Below are 21,546 nucleotides of genomic sequence, written 5' to 3' on the forward strand. Positions count from 1 at the left end.
ATATATGTAAAAATATTATTATGGGATAGTTGTTGTTATGTAAATGTTTATAGATACCTAGTCAGCAAGTTTGTGTGCTTGACAGTTTGAAGGAAAATATATTATAAAGTATATCAACTAATAAACCATTTTAGCAACGTTCATCGACGTTATCATTTTAATAGAAAAGGTGAGAATAATAGAATATAATTATTAAAGATATTTTTACTTGTCAATGAGTACTACCACTCAAGATTTATACATCTTACTTTATCGAACCAGGTTGACGACTACTCTTAGTGAGTCGTTATACTATAAATCATGTACACTGACATCTAAGACTTCAGTGAATTGTTGCCCATGTACTTGATAAATATCTTGTCTCCAAAATGGGAAGAATTGTCGTATCTCATCTCATCTCTAACTTGGACATACATTACTTGTCTTAACTCTTTTTAGAACATACACTTCTCGTATCGTTTCCGAGACGACACGAGAAATTTCTGTATCCTGCACATTACTTTTTTGCTTCTCCAAATACTAACTTTCTCAATCACCTTTCATGCCTCTTGTTTTCATTTGCTTGATTCATCAAGTATTTAAAAGTTAAGCCGATATTTACATATTTCCCTTTGAAGTATAATTTCTTTCTAATCAGATATGTTTTTTAAACGAAAAATTCTTCATGCGGTCTAGCATGACGCAAAGATTTTAGAAGAACCAGCAGTTTTAAATCCTACTAACCTATTATTTTCTTAAAATTTCTATCAGACATATAATTTCTAAGAATTTTTTATATAATACGTATGTTTCTTATTACCATTATTCTCTGGACAATAACAGTTTTAATGTGATAGGGTTTAAGCTCTATCTCTTTCTCTTTCTTCTTAGCACTCAGTGTGTATCATTCAAAATTACTATATACAGGGTGTTTCAAAACAACACCGACAACGATTGGGAGCTGATTTCTGACAGCAAGATAAGACAAAAGTATAGACCAACCTGTGTGCACAAATGCTTTCTTTGAGTTATAGGCTGCCGAAAACGCGAAAAAATGAACTTTATAAGTCCACAGCTCCAAAACTATGTGACTTACCGTAGTCGGGTCAAGACTTATAATTTAATATGTTCGCTATCCAAATATTCATGTTTCAGTATCCTGCGGTACTTCCGCGACAATTTTTATAGAGGTAGTTGATGAGTGTTTCAAATTATATGCCCGTAGCCAAATTCCTTGTATAAAATTCGTTGCGGAAGTACCGCAGGATTCTGAAATTTGTATTTTTTGATAGAGTACACTCTAGTTCCTAAGTGAAGTCTTGACCCGAATACCGTAGATCCTATAGGTTTGGGGCTTTGGACCTTAAAAGTTCACGTTTTCATGTTTTGACAGCCTATAACTCCGAAAGGAAGCATTTGTGCACCTAGGTTGGTCTATACTTTTTGTATTAAGTTGATGTCAGGAATCACCTTCCAAACGTTGTCGGTGTTGTTTTAAAACACCCTGTATATATATATATATATATATATATATATATATATATATATATATATATATAGTGATTCACAAAAATTTCTGTAAAACGGCTTGTTTTTCTAAAAAAAACTCGTCTTGAGCTAGTCTTCCCAGCACATTCTGCGTCTGGTTCTTACTACTTTGTGTGACGTCATTCGCTACGACGAAGGGCTTCTCTTGAGACTGTCGTGCCTTACCCCGATGAAAAGCAAACAATATTTTCGCAAACACACCCACAGCTGGGGGCAGAGTGGGAGTGACACAGAACGCACACAGCTCGCTGTATAGGTGAAAATACTTAGAACTATGAGACGTGAGACCCATGGACAGCTATAGTTGCGCTCTTGTTAGAAGACGTTCAGTCAGGGAGAACTTTATTTGTCGCGCACCTATCAAGGTCAGTTCCTTAGACAGAAGAAAACAACAGCAACATAAAAAATTCCTTCAGTTTATTTCTCACGAATATTTATCACTTTCATGCGTACAGGTCACGTACTGCGTATATTTAGATGACATGTTGTGTCAAGTATATATTCCCTATAAGAATATAAGTACTGAGAAGGGAAAAAACATGTAGCTATTTTTGTTCTTTTTCTATTAGCCAGTAGAAGTGTGTATGGCTGTTTCAACACCCTTCTTGTAGTTTGCTTAGGATTTTCTTCCTCTTTTTAGTTGAGCTTTTGGATATGAATAACACTGGAACAACTCGGGGTTCTTATGGTAGTGGCGTATTTAAGCCCGGAGGATTACAGAAATAATAAGTAATGTAGACTCCGATGCTTTTGAAACGGACCATGAAGGTGGTTTGTAGGAAGATTCTAATATCAATTTATGTGACACGCATCTACCTCTATCTATTTCAAAATATTGTGTCCTATACAATATACGGAATTCAAGATGGCTGCCATGATGAACACTAAACCATTTAACGCAGTTTCTACACCAATGCCAAATTCTAACATTTTCTTTTCCTCTGTCCATGCGTCTCTTTGTTACTGCCTTGTAACGATACATTTTTCTATTATATACATATGTCAAAAATAGCACCCCCTCTGCCAAACAGATGATGTGTGAAAAATGAGTTCACATTCTCATTTGTGGGAATATTCAAGCCGAGGTTGAAGTGTAAAATCATAACCTTTTACATTTAAAACAACACTGTGTGATATGCAATATGGCGGAATTCACGTACTGCGTACATTTAAATGACACGCTGTAAAAATGAAATGAAATCTTTGAGTTTTACGTCTCACGGTTATGCCGGTTAGGCTAAAGGAGACGGTGATAATGAGAGATGAGTGAAATGGTGGAATGAAGAAAGTGGGAGGAAACGGGAGAACCCCGAGAAAACCCACGAGCACGGTGTTTGTCCACCACAAAGTTCACTTGGCGGGGGCTGGGATCGAACCCGGGACCCCAAGCACCAGAGGTGAAATGACACGCTGTGTCAAGTATATATTCCCTATAAAGATATGAGTACTCAGAAGGAAAAAATCCACTCCAAATCAATGCGTCCACGCATGTCGTTATTTTTGTTCTGTCCCTATGCCCTGTATACAGATCCACATATGTCTTCTCACAGCAACATTAAAGTAATATTTTCCGCAGAATATTTTTCATTCTATACTTTGATCCAGGGCTAGAAATGGAATTTTAGAACTAAAAGGAGGTCAATAATAGATAAATTTTCATTAGGCTTTGACAGGAGAATACAAACTGAGAAAGTAGGAAGTACAAGCAAACTTTAAAGGAGAACGACTTAAGCGATAACGATTGTTGCAGAACAACCAACAACCAAACAAAACTAATATCACCATTCAAATTTGCTATTTGTTACTAATAACTACAGATATATTTCCTTCTTTTCCACAAACACTTCAACTTACTGAGGGCATACTATCCCCTTGTGCATGCCTGAATTCCACTTTTGCTCTGATCTCAAGCTTTTCACACGTGGAACCGTATTTACGGGCAATTTTGACGCGGGGCCCTTTTGAAACGTCCCTTTTTGTCACGGAGCTCTTTCGCTCGGCCTTTTTCACGCTGGGCTGTTTTGAATCAGGTTCTTTTGAGGCTGGGTCCATTCGACCCAGGCTCTTTTGTCGTAGGTCCCTTCTAACTCGAGCCTTTTGACCCGGCCAATTTTCACGCGGGGCCGTTTTGACCCGTGCGATTTAGAGGTGGGTTCTTTTCACCTGGGCTCTTTTGATGAAGGGACCATTGGTTGCGGGGCGCTTTCCCTTGGGCACTTTTCCCTCGGAGCCCTTTTACTCTGGCCCTTTTGACGCGGAAACCTTTTCACTTGGGCTATTTTGACGCGGGGCCGTTTTTACTCGGGCCCGTTTGACGAAAGGTCCATTGACTCGAGAATTTTCGCGCGGGACCCTTTTGGGCCGCGTCTTTTTCAGGCTGGTTCGTTTTATGTCGGGCCCTTTTAACTCGAGCCATGTTGACCCGGGTTCTTTTCACGTGAAGTCATTTTGACTCAGGCCATTTTGTCGCGGAGACCTTCTGACCCGGGTCTTATTCACGCTGGCCTGTTTTGATCCGGGCCCTTTCGAGGCGTTGTCCTTTTGACCCGGGCTCTTTTACGCAGGGCCCCTTAACCTCGAACTCTTTGACCCGGTCCCTTTTGACGTGGGGTCGCTTAGTCTCGAGCCCTGTTGTTTCGGAGATCTTTTGACCCAGGCATTTTTGAAGCGGGGCCGCTGTGACTCGAGCTCTTTTGACCCGTGCCCTTTTGAGGCTGGTCCTTTTGGCCCGGTATCTTTTGAACTAGGCCCTTTTGTCCCGGGGCCTTTTGATCCGGCTTATTTTGGCGCTGGGCCGTTTTGACTCGAGGCCTTTTGGCGCAAAACTGTTTTGTCGCGGAGATCTTTTAACCTGGGACCGTTTTTGCTCGGGGCCTTTTGCGAGAGGCTCTTTTACAAGAGCTCTTTTGACCCTGAGACCTTTTGTCCTGTGCTCTTCTACCGCGGGGCCGTTTTTACTTGGGCCCGTTTGACGCAGGACCCTATTGACTCGGGTCTATTTGTCGTGGGATCTTTTGACTCGTGCACGTTTGTTTCAGAGACCTTTTGACCTGGGCCGTTTGTGTAATGCCTTTTTGTAACGGGCCCGTTTTGTCACGGGTCCATTTGACGTAGGGACGTTTTGAGGCGGGGTCCTTTTGGCCCGGGCTCTTTGGATGAAGGGTCCTTTTATCTCGACTTATTTTGACTCGGGCCTTTTTCACGTGGGGCCGTTTTGACTCGGGCCCTTTTGTTGCAGAGACCCTTTCACCCAGGCCCTTTTCAATCTTGCCATTTTGTCGTGGAGATGTTTTGATTCGGGATCGTTTAGTCTCGGGCACTTTATTCGCGGGGTCATTTTCTCCGGGCCATTTAGACCTGGGCTCTTTTGAGGCGGAGCCGTTTTTAGTAGGGATGGCCTTTTTCGAAAAATCTGTTTTTCGATTTTCGGAAATTTCATTTTTCGTTTTTTCGAATTTCTTTTCGTTTTCCGTTTTTCGAAAAACTTTCGTTTTCCGGATAATTTTTCGTTTTTCATTTTTCGAAAAAAATTCTTTTTTCGTTTTTCGCAAAATTTTTCGAATTTCGTTTTTCGAAATTTTTTTCGTTTTTCAATTTTCGATGATTTTTCGTTTCTCGAAAAGTTTTCGGAATTTGTGGAATGATAGTGTGGGAGGAAATGGGAGTACCTCGGGAAAATCTACGGACACGATGTTGTCTGCCACCAACTTCCTTGACCTGGGATCCCATGCACATAAGGTAAGCTTTCTAATATTGAGCTACCGTGTCCTTTTGGATTTGAATTTAATGAAATTAGAGTACATAATGCCTACGATTGAAGAAAGTCATCCAATCACGACCAAAATTAGTATGGTTATGGACTGCAATGTATTTAGTAGGAACGTTAAATATTATGGTGTTTGGGACTTTGGTTAAGGAGTTATTGCTAATCAAATTTGTGTTTTAAGTTAGTGATATTAAGAAATTTCACTAACAAGGAGAAGACTGACTTTGGTAGGTGAACTTCGTTGTGATTTTTTGCGAGGTGGTAGCGCACATATAAGGAGTTAATTTTACAAAGTGGGAGAGCGCAATGGCCAAAAATAACCGAGAAAAACCGTCTTAAAGTTTTCTACTTGCCGCATATATCGTAAGACGCGCAAACTTATCAAGTGACGGCGTGGTAGAGTGAGAAGAACCTGAGACTTAAGAGCAAAGGGTCCCGAATTCGATTCCCATTCGAGACAAACTTTTATTTTTGTTTCTTGCTTCAACCAATAAAGTAGCCATTTACAACTATAGTGAAATAGTAAATCACCATATGTTTATAATGTAATCAAACAATAGAAATTTTCAATCACTTGTAAATTCTTTTGATGTTCCATGTTAACTAGGAACAAAATTTAACCTCTTCCGTAAATATTATTGTTACCGCAATTATTGTGTAAAAATGTTCTTGAAGCTTCGTGTCTACATCTGCTAACAGTGTGCGACAAGGTTAATGAGGGGGAAATCTCCTTTGGTTATAGCAACATCCAATGTTATCAAAGGGAATTTCCCCCTCAACTTCTTTGCAATTCGCACACTGTCAACAGATGTAAACACGAAACGTCAAGAACATTTATTACACAACTATTGTCGTAACCATAATATAACTAGTGATATCAGTATTTTTACGGAATAGTTTATTTTTTCTTACTAGCTAACATGGAACATTGAAAGATTTTAAAAGTGATTTAAAATTTCTATTGTTTTAAAAATACATTATTATAATCATATGGTGAATTAATGTTTTACTTATAGTTACAAAGTGCTACTTTATTGCTTGAAGCAAAACACGAAAATAAAAGTTTGACTTGAAAGGGAATCGAACCCGGGACCCTTTGCAGTGGAGTCTCAAGTTCTTCTCTCTCTGCTACGCCGTCAATTTACAAGTGTGCGCGTCTTACGATATATGCGTCAAATAGAAAACTTTAAGACGGTTTTTCTCCGTCAGTTTTGGCCATTGCGCTCTCCCAGTTTGTAATATTAACTCTTTAAATGTGCACTACCACCTCGCAAAAAATGGCCCCGAAGTTCACTTACCAACGCCTGCCTTCTCCTTGTAAGACGCATTTGATTAAACTCAAATGATCTTGACAAAAGTTGGTATGATCATAAATATTGACAAGCTTGGTGTGCAAGGAAGCTCAGTATAAAATATTATGGTGTACAGACTTTTTGTTCTTGAGTTAATAGCTATCAATGTAAGGTTTGTAATGTGTGAAATCAAGAAATTTCATTGAAGCGCGAAAGATGGAACACATCCAATTTTTACCAAACTTGGCATGGTGGTAGATCTTGACCAGTTAATAACTATAAAGGTAACCAAGGAAGATCTGTCGCTTTTTCACTGAACATCTTCGAACATCGATATGTAACCTAAGACGTGCCTGGAAGATCAAAAATAGTCTCCATCAGCCGACGACCTCCTGCCAACGTTTTAGAAGGCCATGTATTCCATCGCGGTAGAACTTGGTGGGCCGTGAAGCAAAGGAATCAAGTGCATTTTGCACCTCTACTAGGGATTTGAACTGGCGTTGTCTAAGCTGATTGTCCAATGTGATAATCGAACGGTGCAATATTCGGGAAGTATGGAGGATGCAATTGTTTCCCATTTAAAGTGTAGAATGGTGTCCTGGGTTATCCTAGAAACGTGGGGTTTATCATTGTTCTGTAACAGGAGGACCCCTTTGCGATTCAGAAGTGCTTGCTCCAGAGTTTTGACTTTTTTCTTGAACACGGCTCAACTGCTAACAGTACACAGTTGCATTGATGCTCTGACTAGCTGGTAGCAGTACTTTTTCTCAAAATACTGTTCAGAAAGTTTGGACTTGAACTTAGTAAAATCAAGAAATTTCATTAAAACGCGTTAAACTCATCCGATATTGGCCAAAGTTGATATGATCATAGACTTTAACGAGTTTGGTACGCGTGCTAGCTCAGCACGAAATATTATGATGTACACTACACTTGTGGCTATCTATTGCTATCCTTAGACTATATCGATTAATGGGGGCCGCGGTGGCTCAGTGGTAGAGCGTTCACCTCTGGTGCTTGGGGTCCCGGGTTCGATCCCAGCCCCCGCCAAGTGAACTTTGTGGTGGACAAACACCGTGTGCGTGGGTTTTCCCGGGGTTCTCCCGTTTCCTCCCACTTTCTTCATCCCACCATTTCATTCATTACTCATCATCACCGTCTCCTTTAGTCTAACCGGCATAACCGTGGGACGTAAAACTCAAAGATTTCATTTCATTTCATATATCGATTAATGTTGAAGCCGAAAACGATTAATTTGAACAACTCCCGATCTGATTAGAGAATTGATGGAAAAGATAGACTTATTTTTTGGAAGCTGAATCGATTGGAAAAATCTACATCTTGATATGTCGTAATTCAGTATTGAAATAATAGTAAATAATAGTAGTAATAGTAAAGAGGAAATAATAGTAAATATAAACAATTTCTGGTCTTGATTGAATGTTGTGGATAGTTATATGTTGTCTTAAGACGCTAAATTGTTTGCAAAAAAATCGCTTGTCGCTATCTATTACCTTTTTCGTTCTATAGTGATAAAAGTTAAAACAAAAAAGGGTATTTAAACCACTTACGGCTTGAATGGAGGGTTAATGGAGATGAAATTTATTTTCAGAGCTCTAAATCGGCCACAAGAAACGAATTCTCAGTATATGTTACTGTATTGGTCTGACACCTGTCGACAGACAGCCGGACAAACCATTCTAAAGACTTCTGACACTTATGCATAGCTTAAACTGCAAGTGTAATAAGAACGAACATTGAATATATTCTTGGGACACTGAAAACCCGCGTCTTTCGATATATTACCGTTTATTTTCTGTAGTGATCAACAATGTAACAGAAAGCGACAGATCTCTACCACTTCTGGATTAAATAAAAGTCAAATGGATTAGATGAATCTATTCGTGTTGCAAAACTATGTATGTTTCTCGCTATTTCTTAACGCTCTTGCTCTGATAAATGCCGACAGAAAAACGGATGGATAGACAGACAGATGAACATAGCCGTACTATAAGACTTATTTTACGTTATGTGTAGCATATGTAGTTTGGAAGTCCTAACAAATGAAATGAATTCTGCTTGTTTTACGAAAGTTATCCGTTTTCCGTTTCTTGGTAGTTTTTGTTTTCCGTTTTCGAAAAACTTTTCATTTTCTGTTTCTCGAAAATGTTTTCGTTTTTTCGAAAAATTTTCGTTTTCCGTTTTCTGAAAAAAATTCGTTTTTCGAAAAAAAAATCGTTTTTCGAAAAATTTTTCATTTTCCGTTTTTTGAAAAATTTTCGTTTTTCTTTTTTTTAAAAAAAACGTTCTTCATTTTTCGTTTTCGAAAAAAATGTGGCCATCCCTAGTTTTTACTCGGGCCCGTTTGATGCAGGGCCTTTTGATTCGGGTCTTTCTGTCGCGGGACACTTTTGAGCCGGGCACTTTTGACGCGGGGAAGTTTTGACTTTGGCACTTTTGTTGCGGAGACCTTTTGAGCCGAGTCTTTTTGGAGCGGGATCCCTTTTGGAACGGTCCATTTGACATAGGGCCCTTTTGATTCGGGTCTTTTTGTCGCGGAACCCTTTTGACCGGATCCCTTTTCACGCTGGGCCGATTTGACCCGTGCCCTTTTGGGGCGGGATCCTTTTTACTGGAGCTCTTTTCACGCAGGGCACTTTTAACTCGAGCCCTTTTGACGCGGGGTTGTTTTGACTCGGGCCCTTTTTTGCAGAGACCTTTGGACCCAGGCTTTTTCACGCTGGGTCGTTTGGACCCGGGGTCTTTTGAGGCGGGGTCCTTTTGACCCGGGCTCTTTTGACGCAGGGCCCTTTTAACTCAAGCCCTTTTGAGTCGCATCCTGTGACGCGGGATCGTTTTGTTGCGGAGACATTTTGACCCAGGCCCTTTTGACGCGGGGTAGTTTTGACTCGGGCTTTTTGTTGCGGGGCTGTTTTGACCCGTGCCCTTTTGAGGTGGGTCTTTTTGACCCAGCCCCTTTTGAACCAGGGCCACTTTGTCGCGGGCCCTTTTGACCCAGCTCCTTTTGACGCGGGGCGGTTTTGACTCGGGCACTTTTGGCACAGGGCCCTTTTGTCGCGGAGATTTTATGACCCGGGGCCGTTTTTACTAGGGGTCTTTTGTAGCGGGGGACCTTTTACCCGGGCAATTTTGAACCGGAGACCTTTTTACTTGGGTTGTTTTGACGCCGGGCCGCTTTTACTCGGGAACGTTTGACGCAGGACCCTTTGACTCGTATTTTTTTGTCACGGGACCTTTTGACCCGGGCCCATTTGACCATATATGCTATCAATTATAAATGTTATGAATTTTAAATTAATATATATAGGGCAATAAATCGAAAAACTTTATATCGGTCTTTTGACTCCCTGCCGTTGGAAAAAATCCTGCTGGTGCTAGTGATTATCATGTTGCTTAGTTACTGTATTATATTGTGCTATACACAGAATAAATACATCTGTGTTTTATTTAATAATAAGAACCTTATTTACATTTATTACGGACCTTGCTTTACGACAGCGAAACATATTCACGATCTGCGTAATCAGTTTCCATTCTCAAATAATTACAGTGAGGCGAATGAAATAATTCACGCACAGATTTAGGACTTAGAAAAGTGTCCTGCGAACATTTCGTAGTAAATTCCTGAAGAAAAGCGCTAGTAGCAATTGTTAGCATTCATTAACATATAAGACAATACATTGAAAAACTGAGAATACGAATCTTTTCAGAGATGACAGTGTACCGGTACTGATGCTTCAAATCTGTGCCTTTACTCCCTATACCTACGTTATTTCCCTAGTCAAAATAAAAACTCTTCAAAATTAATCACATTTTATGCAACCATCCCTTCCTTGGTGTACTGCGGGGTCACATACTCATCACGGTGATTTAAAGGCACTTTTGGCAACGAGGATACATGCCACAACAGAAGATAAGGATGACGATATAAAAGACAGTTTTACGAAGAAGGGGAACGGATATTCTACCAACTAGGGATGCGCTCGAGTCGAGACATGTCTCGAATCTCGACTCGACTCGACTCGAATTCGAGTCGAGATTCGAGTCGAGACACACTTTGTAAAATTCGAGACGAGTCGAGACAAACGTATTTCTCGACTCGAATTTTCGAGTCGAGACACGAGTCGAGTCGAGACGGCTCTTAAAAATCTCGACTCGACTCGACTGTCTCGAAAATCTTTCTATAATTTTTAATATTATTTTGAAGAAAGTATTCACTGAGAAACAGCCTTGAAACCAATTCCAGCTTTTATTCCTTCAGAAAGGTACAGAACGCATAAAATTAATAGTTAATCTTTAAAGATCAAGATTTAATTTTCAGCTCAATTCAGTTAATTAGAACTAATAGTTAATGTCGTTGTATTTGGTTGTACTGCAAATATAATGATAATAATAATAATAATTGATTATCTAGTTTCTATAAAACTATTATCCGTAGTCTAAATCTAGTTTGTATAAAACTATTGCGATAAAGTGAACTTCATAAATTCTCTGAATGGGCAGTTGGTAGTCTATAGTAATTTAGCATAGTTATAATTATTGTGTTTTCGTTCCCATGAACGCAATAGGGTTACGTAACTTCTGGATTATTCGCTTGCCCAACTATTTTGAGGCTTTAATATGTTGCAGCATATCACGAGCTACGGATAATATATAATGTAACATTTGTTGTAAATCACATATTATGATACGAGACTATTTTACATAGTATATCTTATCTAATATAAATAAAATAGAGAGTTTGTTTGTGTGTTTGTCTGTCTGTGTGCGACCTGGGGACCAGACGAGTGGACCGAGAGATCCCAAAATTTGGTCACGGGTACCTTAGTCCAGGCCCCAGATCAAGACGAAGCGTTTTTTTAATTTCGAACCAGGGGGTCTCGGGGGGGACGTTTACTGGGACCGATCTGGGGACCAGACAAGTTGACCGAGAGTTACCAAATTTTGGTCACGGATACCTTGGTCCAGGTCCCAGTCTAAGGCGAAGCGTTTTTGTCAAAATTGGAACCAGGGGGGTCTCAGGGGAGCGTTTAGCGAGACATGTAGTAAAAGTAATCCTAATTGATCGACATTAGTGTCAAATCCATAGTTTTCACGGTCGCTGAGATCAATGGTGACACTTCCATCAGCGATGACTTGCAAATTCAGCTACTACTGTATGCGGGCCGGGTGTCAGCGGGTGAGGAATACCGAGACATGTATAAATAGCCCATATTGATTGATACTAGTGTCAAATCCATAGTTTTCGCGGTCACTGAAATGAATGGTGATACTTCCACAGGTGTTGACTTCCAAATACAGCCCCCATGCGAAGAATGGGTATATTAAGCTAGTATTACAATAAATGGACTGCTTGGATGCCAAGAACTAGTACAGATAAGTATCATTCACTTCTATGAATAGGTATTTTTTAAAAGGATTTTTGTAAACACTAAGTTATAAAACAATGAACTACATACAGTAGTTATGGTTTCGGTTCCCAACATAAAAGAAATATGGACTGTTCATGAGATATTGAACTTCAACTTTCACTCCTGGAAAATTTCAATTTTGGAGTTAGGTCACTTGGCATCAAAGCAGTTCACTGTAAGATAAATACATTCCGCACATTAGTAACATAGTTGTTCAGGGGCCTTCGATTTCCATCCTCTCAAATGAAAGCTGAACGATTGCTTGATACATGCTGACTATATAGGAGAAATAGTGTATTAAGTTTTCGAGCTTTGGTGCGTATCCGTATTTACACTCTGATATAACTTTAAGTTCACACTCAAATCGAGCTAATTGTTTAATGCATTTCGAAAGCTTTTGTTTTTGTGCAGCTCATTAAGGAAAATCTATTTCATAATCGTAACATTTATGTACTAAGAAACTATGAACGTAAAGTGGACTCGACCTAGCCCCGTGGCCGCTGTGACTCAGTGGCACAGCTCTCACCCTTGGTGTGTGAGGACTCTGATTCTGTGTGTGTGTGTGTGAACTCCGCGGCTAGTGTACGCGTCTTTGCCGTGGAAGAGTCGGGCTCAATTCCCGGCGCGAGCTCATGTAGTTCGGATTCCACGTTAATCAGTAGGTCTACATTTCATATATCCTCGCTGCTGAAAGAGACGGTAAAGTCAAAATCAACTCAACAATATATATGTGTGTGTGCTTATGTGAATTTCCTCGTGGCTGTATGGTTAACACATACGCCTTGATCGCGGGAGACCCTGGTTCGATTTACGGTGGAAGCTCATGAAGTTGTTACCGGTATCCCACTTTAAACTGTAGATCCATGCCTCATATAACCATAGATATAATATGGCACAAAGTAAAACAGGCATAGAAATTTAAGCTTTTTAGGCTAACTTAATCTTACATATAATGCAACTAGCTTGGCCAAGTTATAATGGAGGAAATGCTATCATTGCAACACTCTGAGAATAGAAAATGTTCGTCAGGTATTACTATATCCCTCTCCTGCAGAATGAAAACCCTGACTAAAACTCAATATATATATATATATAAAACTATTTTGTGTAATGTAACAAACAGTGGCGGATAGTATTCATGTTTCCTTGCAGAGGTCCTTACAAGGGTTCGCTTCCATCTTCCTCTCCCCAAGAACTAAAATAAATTAAAAAATTGCTATTACTTGTTAATCTTGTACAAAGGACGCAATTAAAGTCCCAGTGTAACACCCCTTCACATTTAGATTTTTCCCCTGGAAGAAAACCAGTTGTTATTGTTTCTTGATTAATCAGTCTCACCTACATAAACATACGAATAGAATTACAGGATAGGACATGTTTAGAGTGCTTGCACGTGACATCTAACTATATTTCTCATCAAATGTGTCACAGATGAAAATTTCCGTTTGTACTGCGTCTATTTTCTGGTACATATGTTTCATTTATGTTATGTTGCTAAAATTCGTTAGGAAACAAGTACAGACTGCGCCTGTGTGCCTGACAAAACGTAAATGTACTGGATAATTATTTCTTCACTTTCTTCCAGAAAAAAAAGTAACCCATCTCATGTCGGCTAAAGAAGGAGGTAGCGGACCAAAGATAGCCGTTGTTTACCTAAGGTCGTTTCGCAGGGGTTTCATTCAGTCAGAGGGAAAAGAAAAAATAATTTAAGGTTTCTACATTTGTTTTGAACTGCAATATACTTCCTTTTATTTTAAGAACCATTTCCTTCTCATTTGTCTGCATCAGAAAAAAATGCAAAAAAATCACTAGAATGTGCCTATTTACCCAAAGTACGTACTAGATCACTAGTTCAATAGTAAAATCACTAAATCTAGTACGAAATCATAAATGTGGCATCCCTGGGTTGGAGCGAAAGTAATGGTTGGAGTAAAAACTAGTCCGTATTTCTACTGCGTTCTGTTGTTGAATTCACAGAAATGTTCAAAAATAAATTCAAGAAGTAAAACACGATCCTACAAAAGACTGTTTACTTGCTCACTGGTTTTCGTATTGTGAACTGAAACTCAAGTGCGCAGTCATGTTGAATACTTCTGTCCCTTTCTACTTTACAATTTGAGGTGGGATGAGGGTCAGAATAGATCTAGTGATATACCGCTAAAGGAAGTGCTTCAGTACAGAGTCGGAAGCGGTATGTATTGTTTATACTACTTACAACGTTACCCCCCACATAAAATATAAATTCACCCTTTCTCCCTTCCCTTTTTCGAATACAATGAACCGACTCTTTTGCTGAAGAAAGATGCTAAAAGAAAATTGAAACATCTGTGTCTAAACTTTCTTTGAAGCGCAGTCTTTTGTATTTGTAAGGTTTTGCGAGTGTTTTCGAGATAGCCAAATCTTTTACCATGGACTCCTGCTGCGAACTGACCGTAAGTAAACACCCGATCTCGCTGTGCTCAATTTCTCTCGCACACGTGAAATGGGTTTGTTGTTTCCAAAACAAATAGGAAGTTACCTTGTGCTTTTGCATTTCTGCACGAACACAGGTACCATTGTTGTTTTAATGATCAGAAGAAATATCAAAACCATCCGATATATATGATACGAAGCAGCTAACAGAGGGAGGCAAAGATAAAAGTAGGCCTATACCAAGTTTTCCGCGTGGTACCATTATGGAGAATAAATATTTGATAAAGTCACGTAGATGCGCTTAAACCTATTCCATCTGTCCTTATAACTTTTCTGGTCTCATCAATTTCTCAGGAGAATACGTACAACATATGTCCAAATTCCATATATACTCTTTCTAAACTAATGAGTAAACTCATTAAGAACACCAACTGATATCAATAAATAGTAAAGAAAACAATACTTTATACTTCTATCATTTGGTACACATCTCTATGAAGCATAGCTTGTTTCTTTTCGAAATAGCTCCTTCGTGTCACAGCTGTGGTTAGTTTTGTTTTGTGTTAGGATGAAAGAGAGAAATGCAATATTTGCTTCGCGGTGAAGTTATATATATTATTAAGATGAGCGGTGATAAGCGAGGTTTAACAAAGAGTGCCTTTCGGGTGCACAATTTAACGGGTAGTTGCAGTCCGTGTTGAGAATCGAACCAAAGCTATGTAAGACATGTTATGATAAATCCAAAAGGTGTGTTGTATCGGTGCAGTACCAGTTTTTCACGTTTTTCAAAATGTTCCAAAACCCAAAGAATAATCTTTAATTTCTGATATTTTAGTCGTCACAAATTACAATTTTATAATGTATTCAATGTTTATAATTACTGGGCAGTTGGGCGTTTAAACTAATGACATCATAATAAAGTCAAAACCATAATTTTGAGTTGAATTGATTCTGACTTTAACGTCCCGTTCAGCAGCGAGGCTATGTGAGACGTGGACCTACTGATTAACGTGGAATCCTAACCATATGAACTCCCACCGGGGATTAAGCCCAGGTTTCCCACGCCAAAGGCAAGTATGCTAACCGTTAGCCACGAAGGAGCTCCACCATAATTTTAGTGGGCGATAAGAAATATCTCGCCAGTGCTTTTACAATAAATAAAATTTTATAAGTATTAAAGAATAGTGGTAAGAGATTTTATAATAGCTCTTTTATTTATGAGATATGAGTATTTTGAAAAAAAAAACAACTAAAGAATAGGTTGGCGGAACCACAAAAGACTCGTAAAATAAACTTTCTTATAAATACATACGCACCTTACTCACCTTTTATAATTGCCATGCTTACGTTCTCCATAAAAACAGAAATTCTCTTTTAGTGATACTTTACACAAGATCATGAAGTGGGTTCAAATTTAATTAAAGGCAAAATACAATACAAAATTCCACAAATATTGCCTCAAGTGAGTTTAAAGATTTCTAAACACTAGTGCGAAACCGGGCTTTGCCGTTGCGATCGATTTACAGGTCTTGAGACGAAAGTAAGAAGGGACTTACGCACACAGTAAGTAAAAACAATTAATATGCCTGTAACTTTCCCCCAAATGGGTGTATCTTAAAACTAACCTCACCATTATTTTTCTAATTAAATTCTAGCCCGAAATTATGTATCATATTACCCTATTCCCATTTTGAAAACTTGACCTTAATTCAAAATGGCGGATTTTAAGATGGCTGCCATCAAGGTCATATCTACCATACGACTTCCCCCCAGGACTTATATGTATCCACATGGTTTTTCTTCACTTTTCTTCATTAACGCTCCGTTTACAAAGGGTAGTAAGGGACTTCTGTAGTAATCTCTAATAACCACATCACAATTCTTAAAAGTTATTAAAAAAAATAGAAAACATGCACCATGGCAAAAAGTTGTCATCACAAGTAATGATGCATACATGCCTTCTATCAGCAAAAAAAGTTTCATTGAAATTGGAGCCGGACATTTGAGTGATGTCCCTTGTGGGATGTGATTGAACGTGACGTCAGAACACATCGCCCCCCTTCCCGGAATTTACGGGAATTAGGTGACCTGAGTGAGCACATGTGGTGCCAGCTCTCTCCAGCGACCTATCAAGGATCATTGCGTGTATGCCAAGACGTGTCGCCGTTTTTATCCATGCCAAAAGTCGGCATACTGACAATTAGGTAGGTAGTCATGATGGTCTGGCTGATGTGTGCGTATATTTTAACTCGTATATTTTGTCTCGACTCGAATTTCGAGACGTCTCGACTCGAATTCGAGTCGAGTCGAGACAGAGACTGTCGAGTCGAGACACGAGTCGAGACAGAAACATATTTTCGAGTCGAGACACGAGTCGAGACAATATTTTCTCGAGACGAGTCGAGACAGGCTTAAATCTCGACTCGACTCGACTCGAATGCATCCCTACTACCAACTCCCGCGATACCATATGAAAATTCTATTAGAGGATTTCAATGCGCAAATAAGGCGACAGGATATTTCCAAACCGGTTATAGGGAAGTCTATATAAGACAGGAATGACAACGGCGTTAGTTTCGTAAACTTTTGAATATACAAAAACCTTATCCCGAATCGTACAAAATTCCCACATCGCAACGATCATAAATACACATGGACCTCGCCATATGAAAGAACACACAATCAAATTGATCATGTTTTATTAGATAGAAGAAGACTGTAGCATAATTGATGTTCCCTCGTTCAGAGGAACCAACATTGGCACTGATCAGTATCTGGTAGCAGCGATAACAAGAGGGAGAGACTATCGTTGAATAAAGAGAATATTCAACGGAAAGGTTTAGTTTAAAGAAATTAGAGAAGAACCGGGCAAGAAGGAAATACCAGATTGAAGTGTAATTGATTCTCCTTTTACGGAAGGTTTTGAGACCACTAATGTTGAGGACACTTGGGATAACATTAAAATTTCAGCAAGAGAAAAATTGGGGCACGCGGAAATACATAGGAACAAATCATGGTTCGACCAAGAACGCACCAAACTAACGGAGAAAGGAAAATACGCGAAACTGCGTTGCCTAAAAAATCCGAACGATATAACTACACTAAATTTCGCTGTCATCAGACGGGAAACTTCCAAAATGTTTAGAAGAGAGAAACGCGATTTTTTAAAAGCTTAAATCAATGAGCTTAAAGATAATAATAATAATAATAATAATAATAATAATAATAATAATAATAATAATAATAATAATAATAATAATAATAATAATAATAATAATAATAATAATAAAATCGAAACATGTTCAAGGGCACCAACGAATTTAAGAAAGGATGTCAACCTCGTGTGTGAATATTAAAGAGATACAACGGAACAATTCTTACTGATAGGGATAGCATCTTGAATAGATGGAAAGATTTCTTTGACAATTTACTTAACACAGAGAAAAAAACTAATGATCGTGGGGAAAAGAAAATGCACAACAGAACAATAAATGTCAGAGCCTAGCCGAACAGAAGTAGAAATAGCTATAAAGAAATTAAAGAAACACAAATCTCCGGGTGTAGACGAAATTCCGGCTTAGTTAATTTTAGCTAGAGGGGAAAATTGTGGAACAAAATACACAAACTCATTCTCCTTATCTGGAACAAGATGGAATTACCAAAAGAATGGAAAGAATGAATCATTGTTCCAATTCAAAAAAGGCGACGGAACAGATTGTATTAATTATCGAGGTATTTCGGCATTTCTCTTTGGTCAACATCATATAAAATTCTCTCAAACATTTTATAAGCAAGATTGATCCCATATGCAGATGAAATTATTGGGGATTATCAGTGTGGCTTTAAACGAAATTAATCAACTATGGACCAGATATTTACCATTCGACAAATACTCGAAAAGAAATGGGAATACAATTCCCAGGTACCAGAGATGAAGTGGGTCAGTGGGTCGGTGGGTCGTGGGTCAAGTTTTCTGAGTGGGTCAGTGGGTCGTGGGTCAACAGCATGTGACCCACCAGCCACCATGACCCACTGTGACCCACCATCCACCGTGACCCACTGCCACCTACCACCCACCATGACCCACTGTGACCCACCGACTCAGTCTGACCTACAGACTCACTGCTCACTGCATTGTAGACAGTATCTTCTGAAGACTGGTAAATTTGTCTGCGTTTTACTTTCAAGACCTTCATTTCCCTTCCTTTTCCATTTGTCTCTGTCTACTTACCTGAGGTATCTAAGTGAAAAAAGAACTTCAGGCACTTTTGGATATTGATAATTGTAATAATAGCGATAGGACGTATACCACTACTTGGTTTTCGAGGCCTGTGAGTTTTTAGAGGAGCTAACTACTGAAAAAAATACATTTTTACCAAAATAACCAATCTTCTTCATACCTGACAACGATAATACATAGAACGGGGGGAGGGGAGTATTTTAAAGAGGGTCGCAAGTGATATGTAAAATAATGTTCTTTTCTCCTCCTGGTTTCTGTTTTCTTCCCTACTTGACAAATGCTATATTTTTTGCTTGGTGAATCCTTTTCCTTGAACCTTTTGACAATCGACTTAAACTATTGCTTTTGCAAAACTCTGCTTTCTATTAAGCAAGATTCTCATTTTAAATAGTGCATATTTACAACGATAGGGGGTGCACGTGCACCTTTGCACCCCTCCTAAATCCGGCCCAGAATGTAACTAAGTGTGCCTAATCATCACTTCCGGTGCTTGGGGTCCCTGGTTCGATCCCAGCTCGCGCCGTGTGGACTTCTGGTGGACAAACACCGTGCTCGTGATTTTTCTCTGTGTTCTCCCGTTTCCTCCCACTTATTCATTCCACCATTTCATTTCATTCATTTCTCATCATCGCCGTCTCCTTTAGCCTAACTGGCATAACCGTGGGACGTAAAACTTAAAGATTTCACTTCATTTCATTTTACTTCTTACTTATTGTTAGTATTTCAAGATTGACAGAGAAAAATCGTTATCAGACGTAAGTTTAACAAGCAGATCGTCGATGAGGAGTTGCAGAAATCGGGAGAAGTATTATCAATTTCCACGACAGATTGCGAATGGGGATTTCCCCTTATGAATTTACAAATGACTGATATTAGAAATAGACTAAGTGCTCAAACTTTGTCTAATTTGTTGTTCATCAATGTTAATGGCCCACCACTAGACAAGCTTAAAGTAGACGAGCGAGTTATTTCTTGGCTGAAAGATGGACATCATTCCGCTGCGGATGATTTACCACGAAAAAGTTCTGTAGACCAACAGGAAATTATCCCGATTTCAGATTTGTTTTAAGGTGGCAAATTACGAGTAAGGAAAAATGTATACCCAGTGGCGTATTTAGGGGGACTTCCGGGCTTAATCCCCCCCCTAAATTTTACATACTATAGTAAAGTATATGAAATATCTTGCAGAATTTTCCCATTTTAAAGCCACCCCCCTCCGAATCAAAATCGTAAATACGCCACTGTGTATTCCTGTATTAGTAATGGCTTATTTGTGTTATTCAACTCTAACACAATAAGTCTCTTCTAATTTTTAATAAGTGTCTTCTTTGCTTTTTATGAACTAGAAGTTAAACTACTTTGAATAAATATTCATAATAATTGCAATTATGCATATTTATAACTTAAATTTAATGTGGTGTTTTAGTGATTACACAAATTACAATTATGAGCATACTTTGTGGAGATGCTCTCACATAGGGTACCCGAGCACCTTTATACACTATGAACAACTGATTTTTCAAGTCTTTTGTGAGAAAAATACTGTGAACTGAGAAACCATAACCTTTTCCATATTGTACAGGGGTATTTTCCTGCGAATAGAAGTTTCTTGTGGAATGCGTTTAGAAATTAACACTTGCAAGAATACTCTCTTAGTACAAGTATATTTTAGGCACACACTAATTTCCCCCCACCTCGAAGTGCTTCAATTTCCTCACTATACCATTTTATATCGTAAAGTTCAGATCCACCGTTATTGTAACAGAGTGGTTCTTGAGCGATTGACCGTAGAAATTCAAACTCCGATTAGTGACAATTTCACAGTCTTGTTTTATTACAAGTGTAAACTTTTTAGTCAGTAGAGAATAGGCCGTGGGTCATGTGTCACAGTTGATGACGATGAATTTTGGTGGGTCAGAGTAGGTCACAGTGGATGAGAGTGATTCATGGTGGGTGGTGGGTCATGGTGGGTCACAGCGGGTCACACTGGGTGGTGGGTCAGTGGGTCGTGGATCACGATGGATCGTGGGTCAATGGGTCAAGTTTTCATTGGCCCACGCCAACTCTGCCCGGTACATAAATTATTTATTGATTTTAGAAAGAATTATGATTCTATTAGAGTATAAATAGCTACTATACAACATTCTTGCAATATTTTCAATACGAAAAAGCTAATTAGATTAATTAAGATATGTTTAAATGAATCCCAAAGTAAAGTCCGGGTAGGAAAATTTTTGTCCACGAGCTTTCACGTCGAAAACGGCCTGAAACAAGGAGATGCGTTGTCGCCATTATTATTTAACTTTGTGCTGGAATACGCTATAAGGAAAATCAAAGATAGCAATCAGGGCCTAGAGTTGAACGGTATTCACCAGGTTATGGCATGTGCTGATGATGTAAATTTAATAGGGGATGACAGGAGAACAATAGAAAGAAATGCAGAGATCTTATTAAACGCTTGCAGGAACATGGGTTTAGAAGTAAATGCAAAGAAAACTAAATACATGGAAATGCGTCGAGACCGTAATACGGCAAATTATGGATGCGTTAAAATATTAAATAATACTTTTGATAAAGTGGATAGTTTCAAATATCTAGGATCAATATTAACAGACGAAAATCATAACCAAGAAGAAATTAAATATCGAATGAGAGCAGGGAATTCCTGTTATTATGCAATTCAAAATCTTTTATCGTCGCGAATTCTGTCGAGGAATTTGAAGCTCAAAATATATAGAACGATGATCACGCCTGTTGTTCTGTATGGTTGCGAAACATAGTCGCTTATTTTAAGGGACAAACGCAAACTGAAAGTATTGAAGAATAAAATCCTGAGACGAATATTCGGACCCAAGAGGAACGGCAATCGGAAACGGC

Source organism: Thermobia domestica, chromosome 6 (genome assembly GCF_964235325.1).
Source record: "Thermobia domestica chromosome 6, izTheDome1.hap1.1, whole genome shotgun sequence".
Lineage (NCBI taxonomy): Eukaryota > Metazoa > Arthropoda > Insecta > Zygentoma > Lepismatidae > Thermobia > Thermobia domestica.